The sequence below is a fragment of the Papio anubis genome, chromosome 14 (genome assembly GCF_008728515.1).
Source record: "Papio anubis isolate 15944 chromosome 14, Panubis1.0, whole genome shotgun sequence".
In the NCBI taxonomy this organism is placed as follows: domain Eukaryota; kingdom Metazoa; phylum Chordata; class Mammalia; order Primates; family Cercopithecidae; genus Papio; species Papio anubis.
Genome location: NC_044989.1, coordinates 14842564 through 14857203, shown reverse-complemented (window position 1 = coordinate 14857203; position 14640 = coordinate 14842564).

The following is a 14640-nucleotide window of genomic DNA, read 5'->3' as shown; positions in this document are numbered from 1 at the left end:
ACTGGAATGGGAGGTCTAGGCAAACGGCATTTTTATAGGCCTGACTTTATAGCAGCTTCCTTTTGCATGTGTCAAATGAGATCCATCAAATGCGAAGCCAATTCTTCAGTTTGGCTAGAAATGAAGGTTCCACAGGTTGTATGTCTTTCTGAAACTACTATTAACAATTACTACAATTCACTTTCTGAGTCTCTTAGTAACAAGGAACTAGGCTTACTTTTAAAAATCCATTGTAATGAGATAACACGTTACGTCTGTGAAGTATTATGAGAATCATCCATTAAAAATATTTTGTATTATAGGAGCAGCATATTTTCATTGTAGTAAACTGGAACAACAGATTGTTTTTCTATACTTAAAAAATAGGCCGGGCACAGTGGCTCACGCCTATAATTCCAGCACTTTGGGAGGTCAAGGTGGGTGGATCACCTGATGTCAGGAGTTCGAGACTCAGCCTGACTAACACGGATAAACCCCGTCTCTACCAAAAATACAAAATTAGCTGGGTGTGGTGGCGGGCGCCTGTAATCTCAGCTACTCAGGAGGCTAAGGCAGGAGAATCACTTCAACCCAGGGGATAGAGGTTGCAGTGAGCTGAGGTCACGCCATTGCACTCCAGCCTGGGCAACAAGAGTGAAACTCCATCTCAAAAAAAAAAAAAAAATAGCCAGGCTTTATTTTTCGTATCATGAGCATTTTCTCTATGTCTTTAGTTATTGTTTCAAACACAATTTTAAATGACTTTGTATTATTTTACTTTTGGTTATAACATTATTTAACCGGTGTTGGACATAATTTATTTTTTTCAAGTTTTTCATTTGTGTAAATAACACTAATAAAGTTTCTTATAGAAAATCTTTGTCCACATTGCTGGCAAATTTCCTAGAATCAACTCTGGAAATAGAATTACTGGGTCAAAGTGTGTAAACACATTGCCAATTAGCTTTGCAGAGTCTGTACAATTAATACTTCACATCTGATCACATAAAATATATGTTGAACATGGTTATCAATATTTGTGAGGCAGAAATACAATAGTGCCTTTTTTATTTTTTGTTTTGAAATGGGGTCTTGCTCTGTTGCTCAGAGCAAGGAGTATAGTGGCACGATCTCGGCTCACTGCAACCACCGCCTCCGAGGCTCAAGTGATTCTCCTGCCTCAGTCTAGATTGCAGGCACATGGCACCACACCTGCTAATTTTTGTATTTTTAGTAGAGATGGGGTTCTACCATGTTGGCCAGACTTGTCTCAAACTCCTGAGCTCAAGTGATCTGCCTGCCGTCGCCTCCCAAAGTGCTGGAATTACAGACGTGAGCCACCACACCTGGCCCAATAATGCCTTTTTATTTTAGTTTCACGTCTTTGATTACTAAGCAGTCACTGAGATTGCAGAGGTGCCAGGGCAGGCTCATGGAGGCCCTTGAACAGCTGCTAGTGCCAGGGATGGACACCTTTCAGGGTTTAAGTAACTTTAGCTCCTAGGAACATTTTAGAAAAATTCCATTTGCATTTTGTGCTTTGGATAAAAACACAGTGCTGTGCTTATGGAATTTGTCTTGCTTCTTCCACCATCAGAAGGATCAGTGGTGACCCATCAGCTATGAAAAGGGATTAGACCTCCTATGATTTCAATTTGACTTAAGCAATAATCACGTCATATGCAAATCCCTGAAACCCAAAGTAGACATTTTTTTAAGCTGACTTCATATAGAGTCAATTATCCTGAGCAGATTATGTTTTTAGTTCAGACTAATTATCCGTGAATTGGACATACTGGAGGAAACTCTGGCTGGGTCCACAGATGGGAACATGGAGCCAGGTGAGGGAAGCCTGTTACTGCAGAGCTAGGGAACTTCAAAGACACAACTGAAAAGCCAGAAGGAAAATAAAGACTTGTAATATATTTGCAGAACAAAATGTGGAGTCGGGGGTGGGGGGAGGAGTGCAAAATTCGGAAGCAATTAATTCATTTCTTTCGGAGCTAATTTATGAATCTTTACTCTGAACTCTCCAAGTCCCTTCCTTTGTTTCAGGTCCAATACTCCTTGTGTTTCACATACCTAATTAATTAGCACATGCATTGCCTTACTTTGCCAAGGGTGCATAATTTATCATGCTGGGCTCCTGAAACCGTCTTAGGTAGGTTTTTTGAAATGTATGCAAATTGACTCATCACCAGCTCTGCAGTTCAACAATGGAACCTGGGTGTTCCTATGGGAACCCTTGAAAATGTACCTTCTTTTCCTTACTTAGGATCTTTAAAACCAAGGGGTGGGAGGGCATTTTACTAATAGACAATCGAAGTGGAGAAGTAGTGTGGTGTATTTCAAATTTCTCATCTCCAGTTCGTACTGTGTGTGCTACTGTGACCAGGGCCTCAGTCTCCTCATTTACAGTTGACCCTTAAACAACACAGGAGTTGGCGCACCGACCTTCTGGCAGTCAAAAAATCATGTATAACTTTTGGTTTCCCCACACTTAGCTAATAGCCTATTGTTAACCAGAAGCTTTATTGATAACATAAGCAGTCTATTAACACGTATGTTATATGTTACATGTATTATATACTGTATCCTTACAACAAGTAAGCTGGAGAAAACATAATATTATTTTAAAAAGCCACAAGGAGGCTGGGTACGGTAGCGCACACCTATAATTCCAGCCCTTTGGGAAGCTGAGGCAGGCAGATCATTTGAGGTCAGGAGTTTGAGACCAGCCTGGCCAATATGGTGAAGCCCCGTCTCTCCTAAAAATAAAAAAATTAGCCAGGTGTGGTGGCAGGTGCCTGTAATCCCAGCTACTCTGTAGGCTGAGGCACAAGAATTGCTTGAACACAGGAAGTGGAGGTTGCAGTGAGCCCAGATAGTGCCACTGCACTCCAGCCTGGGCAGCAGAGCAAGACTCCATCTCAAAAAAAAAAAAAAAAGAAAAAAAGAAAAGAAAAAACAACAAAGCAAAGCAAGCAAGCCAGAAAAAACCACAAGGAAGAGAAAATATATTTCCTATTCATTAGATGGAAGTGGATCATCATAAATGTCTTTATCCTCATCATTTTCACATTGAGTAGACTGAGAAGGAGGAAGAAGAGGAGGGGTTGGTCTTACTGTCTTGGGGTGGCAGAGGCAGAAGAAAATCTAGATATCAGTGGACCCATGCAGTTCAAACCGTGTTGTTCGAGGGTCAACTGTATGAAGTGGGAGGAGGTCACTATGCAGCCTGGGCAGCATAGTGAGACCCTATCTCTACAAAAAATTGAAAAATAAAATTCATGAAGCATTACAAAACCATTTGTATTTTGTCATTGGGAGACCTAGGCTTCTACTACTAGTTTGGAGGATTTGTGGGAGAATTGAAGGCATGGTTTAGCTGTGGGGTTTGTCTCCACCTTTCAAGCAGGCCAGGAGGCTGCAGGGACAGGGATATCAACAGAGAGACACCTTTGCTTCGTGCTTGGTGCTTACCGTGTAAATCCAGCGTAGCTCTAGATAGCCCTGTCTGAATTACAGGCCCGTCTATTGGCCTGAATCCTCACATCTTCTCTCCCATCCGAATCGGTTTCCGGGCATGAGAAGAACACTGGGCCAGGAGCTGGCCGCTCTAGATTCTTGCCTTGGATCTATCATGGTTTTACTGCATGGTTCTGCTCATGTCCCTTATCACTTTCCACCTCCGTAAGAATGAAAGAAGTGTCTTCAAGCTCTAACATCCTGTGCTCCTAAGGTTCATCTGACAGTGCTCTAGGAAGCACTGAGGGAAAGTCTACAGAAGAAATTGCTGGGTCCTCTTCCTGCAAACCACTTGCAGTGTGTTGAGGACAGTGTACAGACCCAGCAGGAGTGAATCCATAAGCCATGCCCTCTGGCCCCAAGAAACTTTACATCTAGTGGGAAAGAGAGAAAATATACTTAAGACTCTACATAGAAGAGGAAATAAGTGCCATTTGTCTCCTTTTTCTCCACTTTTAAGGGTCATTCATGTTCAACATCTGAGCCTTTGCAGAGAGACAGAAAGAAATAATTTAAAAAGAAGAGCAGAAAAATATGAAAATTAGATGAAAAATTGTCTCTTGTCAGATTGATTTTTCTAAAACACAGTTCCTATGACATACTCTAAGAATGCTTTGTTCTTGTAAAGTCTCGTATCAAGTTCAAATTCCTTGATAGATTCTCTCTCTTTTGGCTCCAAACAACCAGCATGACTGCCTTTTGCTACTCACCAGTGAGAGAAACCATGACCCTGGGTTCATGTCCCCCCCAAAGAAGCATCCCTTATTCCTGCTCAACCTGCCCACCCAGCCTCTCCTTCTCTACAAATCCAGGAGAACCTCCAGGGCCCACTTACGTGGTGCAGCCCACCCTACGGGTATCTCCTCTGAGCACATTCCCGTCTCTTCTCAATTCCCTTGCACTAGCTCACCCATTGTTCTGGCCCATGCTGCCTGTTCTTAAGGATTTTCACTCTCCATGTGTTTTGTCTCTGCGACTGTAATGCAACCTACTTCACCCCAGAGTTTGTGCTTTGAGTTCCTGCCACGGGGAATTTAGACACAGTAAAAGCTCAGTCAATGTTTGTTAACTAAACAACTGACTGCGTGAGTGAATGAAAGAAAAGCTAAAAGGAATAAATGCTATCCATGTGCATGGGACACCACCTCTCAAATGGCACAGCGTCTCTCCTTGCTTCCATCAATTTCTCACCAACTGACATTTGCTGTATCTTGCCATCAGTGCACACAGGCATGCAGGCCTGGCCAGTGTCCTTCCCAGGCTAAAAAGGATCTCATTTTCAAGGTTGTCTTTTCTTGGTGCTTCAGAGGTTGACCAGCTGACGAGTTCTCTGAGAACATTTACTATTTTTCTTAATCTGCCCTGGAGAAAAGGGCTAGGCTGGTCACTTTATCTTCCTTATCTGTGATACTGCAGCCAAATGTCATTAGTCTGACCAGTTAGGGATGAAGGGCAGACTGAGGAAGGAGAAAGCCTGACCATACACATCGTGCTCAAGGAACCCACAGTTTATCTTCTCTAACTACTTCTCACTATGTGACTGATATTGCCTAGCAGTTACTCGGGTAACTATTTTAATAAATGGATGAGAATAATATGTAATAACTGTATTAGAATTCTTCAGAGAAACAGAAACAATATGGGGTGTGTGTGTGTATGTGTGTGTGTTTGTATAAAAAGATTTATTATAAGGAATTGGCTCACATGATATGGAGGTTGGCTAGTCCTAAGAGCTGCAGGGTGAGACCTAGAAGAGCTGATGGTGTGGTTCTAGTCCAAAGGCTGGCAGGCTTGAGACCAGGAAGAGTTGGTGTTTCAGTTCAAGTCTGAAATCAGGGGAAAAAAATGATGTTCCAGTTTGAAGGCTGTCAGGCAGGAAGAATTCTGTCTTCTCCAGGGCTGTGGGGTGTGTGTGTGTTGGGGAGTATAAGCCTTTTGTTCTGTTCAGGTTTCCAACTGATTGGATGAGGCCCACCCACATTAGGAAGGGCAATGTACTTCACCCTGTCTACTGATTTATGTTAATCTCATCTCAAAACACTCTTACAGAAACATCCAGAATAATATTTGACCAAATATCTAGGCACCCCTTTGTTACAGGATCTTTGGGGTGTCACTTTTCTCGCTGGAAACCTCTGTGCAGCTGTTGCAGTGGGGTGGGCAGCTCCCGGTGCCAGCATGGGCGCCAGCTTTCTGTGAGATTACAGCTGGGCCAGGAATACCGCAAGCAGCTTCCTCAGCTGGCACTGGGGAACATGGTGGCACCAGAAGCTTGGAGATGCCAGGAACCACAGGGCCCCGAGGAGGGAGTGACATCCCTGGCTTGGGAAGCTCACAGGAATGGGAAGTCCCCCAAGGGGCCACAGCTCTTCTCTCTGCCTGCAATGTGGCGAGCAAGGGGCATGTCTCAGCCCCGTGTGTGTTACAGCTCTTTTAGCCTCGCTCTTTGGCGGGTCCTGAGTTCTCATCCTGCGACCAGGAAGAATGAGGTATGCAGACAAGTGGAGGGTAAGCAAGAGGAAAAGGAACTTTACTGAGTGACACAGGGGACCAACAGGGGGTGGCTCCTTCCCACAGCCAGGTGTCCAGAGTGTTCAGCTTCTAGCAGAGAGGAGACCCTGGAGTGGGACGTTCCTCTCAGAGGGGAGACCCTGGAGTGGGACGTTCCTCTCAGAGGGGAGACCCTGGGATAGGCTGCTCCTCTCTGCAGCTGGTCTTCCTGATGTCTGCCCTGCTCTAGCTGAGCCTGGGGCTTTTATGGGTCTTGGAGGGGAGGAAGTACGTGGAGATTGGTCCATGGGCAGCCATGCGGGGGCCCAGAAAAAGCACCACAAGTCCCCATTCTGGTCTGTGGGACTGGAAACCTGGCCCCCAGGCTTCAGGCCCTCCCTAGCCTGAAGGTGAGGCCTCACTGGGGACCCCACCCCCTCCCCCCAGGAGCCTGTCTGCCTCCTGCCTCCATCCATGCTGCCCAGGCTGCTCATGCCATGGGCACCTGCAGGCCAGCACTGAGCTGCCCTAAGCAGCCCCTCAGATTACCCCCTTACACTTCCCCGCACTTCTGGGCACCCAAAGTCCAGGGGCTGAGGTGGCAGGGGGCTGGCATGTCAGCACTGCCCCCAGCATGTGCACCCCTGCTCCACATTTCTCTGAGACCAGAGCTGGTGCCCACAGTGGGGAGAAGCCCGGTAGTGGGAGCAGGCACTTCTGAGCCTACAAAAGCATGAGGGGCCTTCCTAGGCCCCCAGGAGCACACAGAGGCCCGGATCCACTACCCTGACTTGGGTGGCTGCAGCTGCGCTCAGAAGGGCAGGGCTGCTGCCTGCTCCCATTGCCCACTGGCTCCGTGGAGCATGCAGCCCTGGCCACGCCCCCCTCACAGCCTGGAGGAGGGGCTCCAGGTCCTTGCTGGGCCTGGGCCTGCATCCAGGGCAGGGGTGACACCGCCATGAGCTCCCCACATTGCCCCAGCGCTGAGGGGTGGCCCTGGGCTGAGGGGATTGGGCCCCAGGCCTGACTGTAGGGAGTGTCAGGCTCGGCGGTCACTTCCACGCAGGGCAGACCCCAGGACACAGCCCCAGGTGGCCCTGTGCAGAGCCTCCTCCTGAGGCACAGCACCCTTGGTAGGGTGGGCACAGTGGCTGTGCCACTAGTCGGGTCCCCAAAGTGGGTGCCACTCCCACTTGCACCCTGAGTCTCCAAAGTGCAGCCCCAGCTCTGTGTCCCGGACCGGCCCCCGGACTCTGTGTGCAAGTGTGGCACCACCCAGGGCCCAGCTCTGCCTCGGGTCCCTCTGCCCAACTGCGTTGCTCACCCCGCCGTACTGCTTCCCCACCAACGGGTTACCTGGTCCGGCACGGTCACGGCGCCCCCCTGGGCGGAAAGCTGCGGAGGGGAGGTGGGGCGCTGCCTGCCTCCTCCCCGCACCCTCCCTGCAGCGGCCAGCATGATGACAGCGGGCCACTCCAGAGCGCCGCTGCAAGTTGACCTCATCAAGTTGACATGTAAAATTAACTATCACAGTAACCAAAACAAGAGATTTTAACATAATGAATACCTTTCAAGTGGTTAGAGTCTTGAAGGATAATTTGTTTCGCTTCACATTGCCTAAATGTTCTGCAGTTTTATCTACACCGTGAGTGAACCAACTTCTCAGACCTTTGAAAAGGGGGAGGGAGGAGAGATGAGGAGGAGTGGCAAGTGTGAATTCCTCCATAAGGAACCCCCCTGATATGGTGCGTGAGAGTGGGAGCACAGCTTTTCCTGCCTCCAGACCTGGAAGATGGAAGGCTGACTCTACTCGTTTAAGCAGAGCTTTTGGAATCAGTGTTCCACCTTAGGGAGCCACAACTGAAGTACAGTGGGACTCCCAGGTGGGAGATAGAGTCCATCCCAGGCACTCCGAGGTATTTTTAACACTGATTTTGCTGGGAATAAACCACCTGAATGACAGATTAATTGATTAACTAATGATAGCTATGGGTTTTTTTTTTCTTTTTTTTTTTCATTGCTTCTGTGATCATATAAATAAAAGCAACTGGGCCAGGTGCTATGGCTCACGCCTGTAATGTCAGCACTTTGGGAGGCCGAGTCAGGTGGATCACTTTGGTCCAGGAGTTCGAGACCAGCCTGGGCAACATGGCAAAACCCTGTCTCTAGAAAAAAAATACAAAAAACTAGGCAGGCATGGTGGTGTACACCTGTAGTTTCAGCTACTCTGGAGGCTGAGGCGGGAGGATACTTGAGCCCAGGAGGTCAAGACTGCAGTTAACCTTGATCATGCCACTGCACTGCAGCCTGGGCAACAGAGTGAGACCCTGTCTCAAAATATAAAATAAATTGAAAAAGAAATAAAACAATTGTTCAGTGCTTCCCAAGTCCAGTACTGTTTACGATGCTAAACGTTTTATATAGGTTTTTTTATTCGATCTAAGCAGCAAACAAACCTAGTCTGCATTTTTGTCTCCATTTCACAGATGTCAAAACAGAAACTCAGAGATGTTAAGCTACTTGTTCCAGGTTGCAGAATCGGGTAAGTGCAGAGAATGACATGCTCATCTTTTGACCCCAAAGCCCATGGTCTGCTACCTCCACGATTGTCTACACGGCAAGAACAAGCCTCTTGTTATACAGGCTGGTCAGTCATTCCCAAATACCTTTTAATGGAATGCCTCTCCTCCTCTGGATGTATCCATACCAATCTGGAACAACTGTGATTTTGTTGTGATAGTTGAAAAAGATTTGATGATTCTGTATATTATGTTGGTACAAGCAGGCTTTACCTATAACAAACATCTGTTCTTTCTGGATGACAGCATTTTCTGAGACAGAATAAAAATGCAGAAGGGGGCAGACAATTTCATCCCACAACAGTTTTCAGTTTTAGAACGCTTTTGCAAATGGTGCTGAAGGAGGTACCTATTCCATGTGGAAAAGACTGGGACATTTTGTTCCTTCTGAACAAACCTGGGAAGAAAAAGAAAGAAAATCCAACTTTTATTTTAAAAGCTTTAAAAGGCTGCTGCTGTGTACTCAGTTACAGCTTTGGGCACCCACACGGCTACACACTATGGAGATGGAGAGGGTTGTGGGCAGATGACTTAATTCAGGAGCACTGTTGTACACTCAGCTCAGCTCCAGGATAATGGGGTATTGAAGGAAAGCACAGTCCAGCCAGGTACCCGGGGGTAGGAGAAGGGTACTGGGCAAGTTGCTGTCCCTCCACTTAAGATGAGCTCCATGGTGTCCCACACTTTTGCTCCATTCTGCACATAGCTGCTTTCCTCCTAATTAACTTCCAGGCCCACTACAAGGAGACTCATGCAAATGGAAATATTCCCAAGGATGAATAACCCCTCAAAACATGTTGGGGGTGGGGAATTGCCCATTAACTTTCTGTGTAACTTTAGTTATATCCAGTCTCCCATCTTCAACTCTTACACAAACCTGGGTTTGAACCCTGCCTCTACTACATGTCAGCTGACCATGGGCATGTCTTGTGACTCCTCAAAGTCTCAGCTCCCTCTTCTGTAAGCTGGAGACCATGGCTCCCAACACAGATACTCACCAGGAGGAGTCAATGGGAGAATGCATGCCATAAGCTTTGGCAGTTCCTAAGAAAAGATGGTTCTTATGATTTTTATAGCTCTCTAAGTTTGGAGAAGTGAGCTGTTGGTTCCAGGGTGCTGGCTGGGCAGACTGATGCAAACCCTGGCTCCTTAGGGCTCTGGGCATGATTCTGTGGGGCTGTTTGCTCAGGAAATCTGGTAAAGGAGGGAGCAAGAGAGAGAATGTAAGAGCATAACCAAGGAGAAGTGCCGGGAGCCGAACTGGGTCAGGAGCTGGAGTGCAGCATGGAGCTGAAGTAAAGGCCCAGAGAGAGTGAAAGTGACCTTCCAGCTCTGATATTTCTGAGTCTAAATGGTCCATTGTCACGTGACTTAGAACATGAAATTAGCAAGTGATGTTAGAGCCATTAGGGTAGAGACCACATCTTTCCTCTTCACTGCTGCATCCCTCGCTCCTGGCACAATGCTCAGATCATTAGAGTGACTCCATAAACACCTGTTGAATGCATGACTTCATGGATGAATGACATGGGCACTGTGAGAGTAAACTGGGGCATAAGAAAGGAGCTGTGTAACATGGAGTAGTGGGTGTTACAAGGCCCCGGGCATGACAGGGTACTCATGGACAAAACCAGGTAAATTGGTCTGATAATAACACCGCCACCAAAACCACCATCCTTATCTTATTAATAACTACCATTTTTGCACATGTTTTTATCGGGAGGGCAGAGTCTATATTACATTGTCTTGCTTTATTTAATTATTGCGATTTCCCTGGTAGATAGATATCATTATTCTCATTTCACAGATGTGGAAACTGAGCCCAAAAGATTAATCGCCTTTCTGAGGGTGACATAGTGAATGGAAAAGTTGTGATTCTAACCCGGATGTGCCTGACTCCAGCCAATGTTATAATGGCTGCCAAATACGTAGCTTCTCTGTGTGGACCAAAAGGCCAGCCTTCCAGGCAGCAGCCAAAGCGTCAAACAACTGGGACTGCGTGATCTATCTAATCTGAGTCACACCTGGGTTGACCAGTGAACTAAGGGCAGTCATCTAACAGGCTCTGGGTTTAAGAGGGAGAGACCCCTGACCATAATTACACAGGGTAGGGAAGAGGGAGAGGTTCCTGGGACCGTGGGGCTCTCTCTCTAGTGAAAAAAGTCTGGAGAAGGAAGTGGCTGCCTTGTGAGCAGCTCTTTCCAGAACGGTATTCTTGTGCAGTGCCTTTGGATGAAGAAGTCATGGGCGTCGGGACAGCCAGTGGACTGTTGACTGTTGAGGTGGAGGCTTTGGCCGGATACACTGAACTGTTCTTATAAAATCATAGTAAGTAAATGTATAAGTATGGCATATGAGACATCTCTATATTTATATCTAGGTGGAGGATCTCATGAAGAGTGAATAGATTCAATATGACCTGAGCTTAGTTTCTCCTGAGCACACCGTCTTGGGCATACCTCCTTGGTGTCACCTCCTGAAACCCCCAGAAGTAGCTTAGGGAGACTTATAGTGAAGAGTGAGGAATTAACAATGATATGGGTAGGGATAGCACAAAGTCAAAATTCTAAATTAAAGTTAATAGGACTCCATTGCAACCTTCAGGCCGGTGAGACCAGGGATTGTTTGGGTCACAAGGAAAAAGGTTTTTGCTTTGCTTGAGCCAGAGGTAACTGGTTGATTGAGGGGTCTTGGGCACATGTGTGAGAAGACCACCAAGAGACAGAAATAATTCAGGAAAAAGAGTCAGCCACCTCTGCATGGTGGCCCGTTTTTATCTAGAGGATGAAAAGTGGCTATAAATTCCTTGGCAGCTGCCCATCAAGGGCTGGGTTTGTTTCGTAACCACTTGGATCAGGGTGGGCTCTGTGACCAACAGAAGAATGTTTGGAAGGGATGCTATTACAGCTCCTAAGAAATCGAAAACTTGTACTTCCTGAATATTTGAATTTTCTTTCTGAGAGCTCCAACCCCCCATGTGGAAGCGTGACTATCCTGAAACTGTCAAGCTGAAAGGTCACAGGTGGGTTCCTCAGTCCAACAGTTCAGCTGGGCCCAAGCTTCCAGCCACCCCCACTAGGGTGCCAGACATGGAAGTGAAGCTGTCAGGTCTTCCAAACCAACCTATCCACCAGCTGAATTTTGCTGAGTGATTTCAGTTGATGGCTTGTGGAGCAGAAGACTTACCCAGCTGAGCCTTGCCCAAGTTCTTGACTCATAAATTGTGAGATATAATCAAGTGGTTGTTTTTTAAAAAGCCACTGAGTTAGCCGGGAGCGGTGGCTCACACCTGTAATCCCAGCACTTTGGGAGGCCGAGGTGGGCGGATCACAGGGTCAGGAGATCAAGACCATCCTGGCTAACACGGTGAAACCTGTCTCTACTAAAAATATAAAAAATTAGCCTGGCGTAGTGGCGGGTGCCTGTAGTCCCAGCTACTCAGGAGGCTGAGGCAGGAGAGTGGCGTGAACCCAGGAGGCAGAGCTTGCAGTGAGCCGAGATCGCGCCACCGTACTCCAGCCTGGGCGACAGAGCGAGACTCCGTCTCAAAAAAAAAAAAAAAAGCCAGTGAGTTTTGGAGTGATTTGTTATTCAGTAATAGATAACCAGAATGATCATCCTTCAGCCCTCTTTCTTGCCCAAAATGGGGAGACCTTCAAGTGTTGGTCAAAGACAATGTTTCTGGAGAGATGCAGGAGTGTAACTGGCACATGAAAGTAGTTAAGGATGGCTGTGGCTCTGAGGTTGAATCTCTGGAGACTGAGACCTTGTCTTCATCAGTTCAGATTTAATAGCTTATCTCTAGGTGCATGTGAGCTCTTGGGCTTAAAGGGACAATTGACCATCATGATTCTGAAGTTCTGGAGGAGAAAGCACTGTCTTCTTCTAGCCATGAGTCTTCTACTAATGTTGAAGGAGGAATCCCTGTTCTGTTTCTTGGATGGAACGTGGCTGTGGTGTTCATGGTATGATGGGACTTGCTTCTGGGGAAGAGGGTTTGGCTCATGGGATGAGGGTAGGGCTTGTTCTCCTTTGCCTCCTCATATTTTTGAACTTATAAGGTCAGATTGAAGTCTGCTCTTCTTCATTCTATATCAAAGTCAAACAATAGTAAGAAAAGCATGGCTTATTTGTCAATATAATAGTTGTAAAGAGACATGCCAAATAAGTTTGAATTACTGTAAACATCATTTTATTTGTAAGTATTTATTAGTTATGTACTCTGTGCCTGGCCTTTGGAGCTAGAAACTAGCTCTACAGAGACAACTAAGACGCAGTCCTGCCCTTAAAGTGCTTACTGCCTGCTAGAAGGTTAAGATGTGTAAGAGAATTGCAACACAGGGTGGTGAGTGGCACAAGGAGGACCAATCTGGGGCTGCAGAAACCCAGGGGAGGAAAGAGGACATCCTCCAAGAATATCTTGGGAATGGGTTGGACAGATCAGATACAATGGAACCTAGAGCTCTTTCATAAAGAGAAGAGCTTCAGGAATTGAGTGTGTCATAATTCAGGTTCTGCTACTTCAGAAGTAATAGCAGGGGTGATGGCAAGAGGTTTGGGTTAGTAGTGAGCACCTCGAGGTTCTGTGTCCTTGGAAGGAGGAGGAAAGGTGGCCCTGGCAGATCCCAGCAGAGACCTCAGAAAGGAGTGGTGGCTTCTGCTTGGCTCTTAGGGACCCGAAAGTGATAGTGATGATGGTGACATTCTTACTTATGATCTCTTTTAAATTCCCTGACATTTATGAGAAAGGAAATATCATATCCTGCTTTGTAGGTGGGGAAACTGAGGCTGAGAATAGTTAAATGTTTGGATGACATCCACACAACTAGTTAGTGGCTCAGATAGTTTTCTTCTTTCATCCTGATCTGGGATGAAATTTCATATTCCTACTTTTCAGAAGCGCCAAGCTTGGTCAGAGTTAAAGCCTCTGAGATTAATCTGGCACTTTATCATTTTACAGAGTTTGACAGTCAGATTTTCCAGGATTTGGAGATGATTCTGAGGTCACCTAGTCAGTCCAATAACTTAAAACTCCATTGCACTTTTTCCTACTTGAGAGAAGATTAGAAAAGTGATGGTGGAGATGACCTTCACTTCGGTTTTCTAGTTTGCAGAGCTTGATCATCATATCAAATTGCAGTTCATTCTGCTTTTTTCGCCCCTTACGTGATGCACATTTTCTCATGTCTCACTTCACCTCCAGGAGAATTGAAATTTACTGGTATATAAAATTGTATATTCTCTTTGATTCTGATTTTGTTATGTGATCAAGAAGACCAGAAAGAAATACATCCAAATAATACAAGTCATCATCTCTGTGTTATGGACCAACTGCTGATTTTTATGTCTGTTTTTATATTTTCTTCTGTACAGTTGAAATTTTTTACAGTGCCAAGCACATTATGTGGAAGTGTTTCACTACAAACTGGCAGATCTCAGATCTAGATCTTCAAATCCTGTCTCAATCCAGGAGGTTCAGAGGTAGGGTCCTTTTCCTCAGAAGAGAGTGGGTGAAATTGATGGAGATCAAAGTCATCTTTGTGCTTAATCCACACACACCAGGCTGAAAAATCTTTGTGAGTGCCAAATGCAAGTGCTACCTTTCTCACCTTCTCTCTCAGAGATGTTGGAAAACATTAAAGTGACAAAGTCAACAAGTTTCTTTGAACTTTCTAGAAGAAAGGATGGATGCAGGACAAAATGTTTTTTATTTCTAGCAGTGAAAGAGGGAGCTACAGGGGAGACGTCTGTTGTGCCAGCTTTATTGATATGCCCACTATGTTTATAATAGTAATACTGATACCCCATTAAGTCAATTCCCATACCAACCACCATAGGGAAACTGACATCTGACCTTGTTCCTTCCTTGCTTGAAACCTTTCCAGGACTTCCCATTGCCTGCAGGATAAAAATTCAGTTCTGTGTAATGGAACAAAAATCATCTACTGACACCCTCTGCTCTGAGCATTAAACCTCAGCAAGTCCTACCACACCCTGGGGCCTTTGCATATGCTTGGCCCTACATCCAAAATGCCTTTTCTCCTCTATTATACCTTGAAAACGC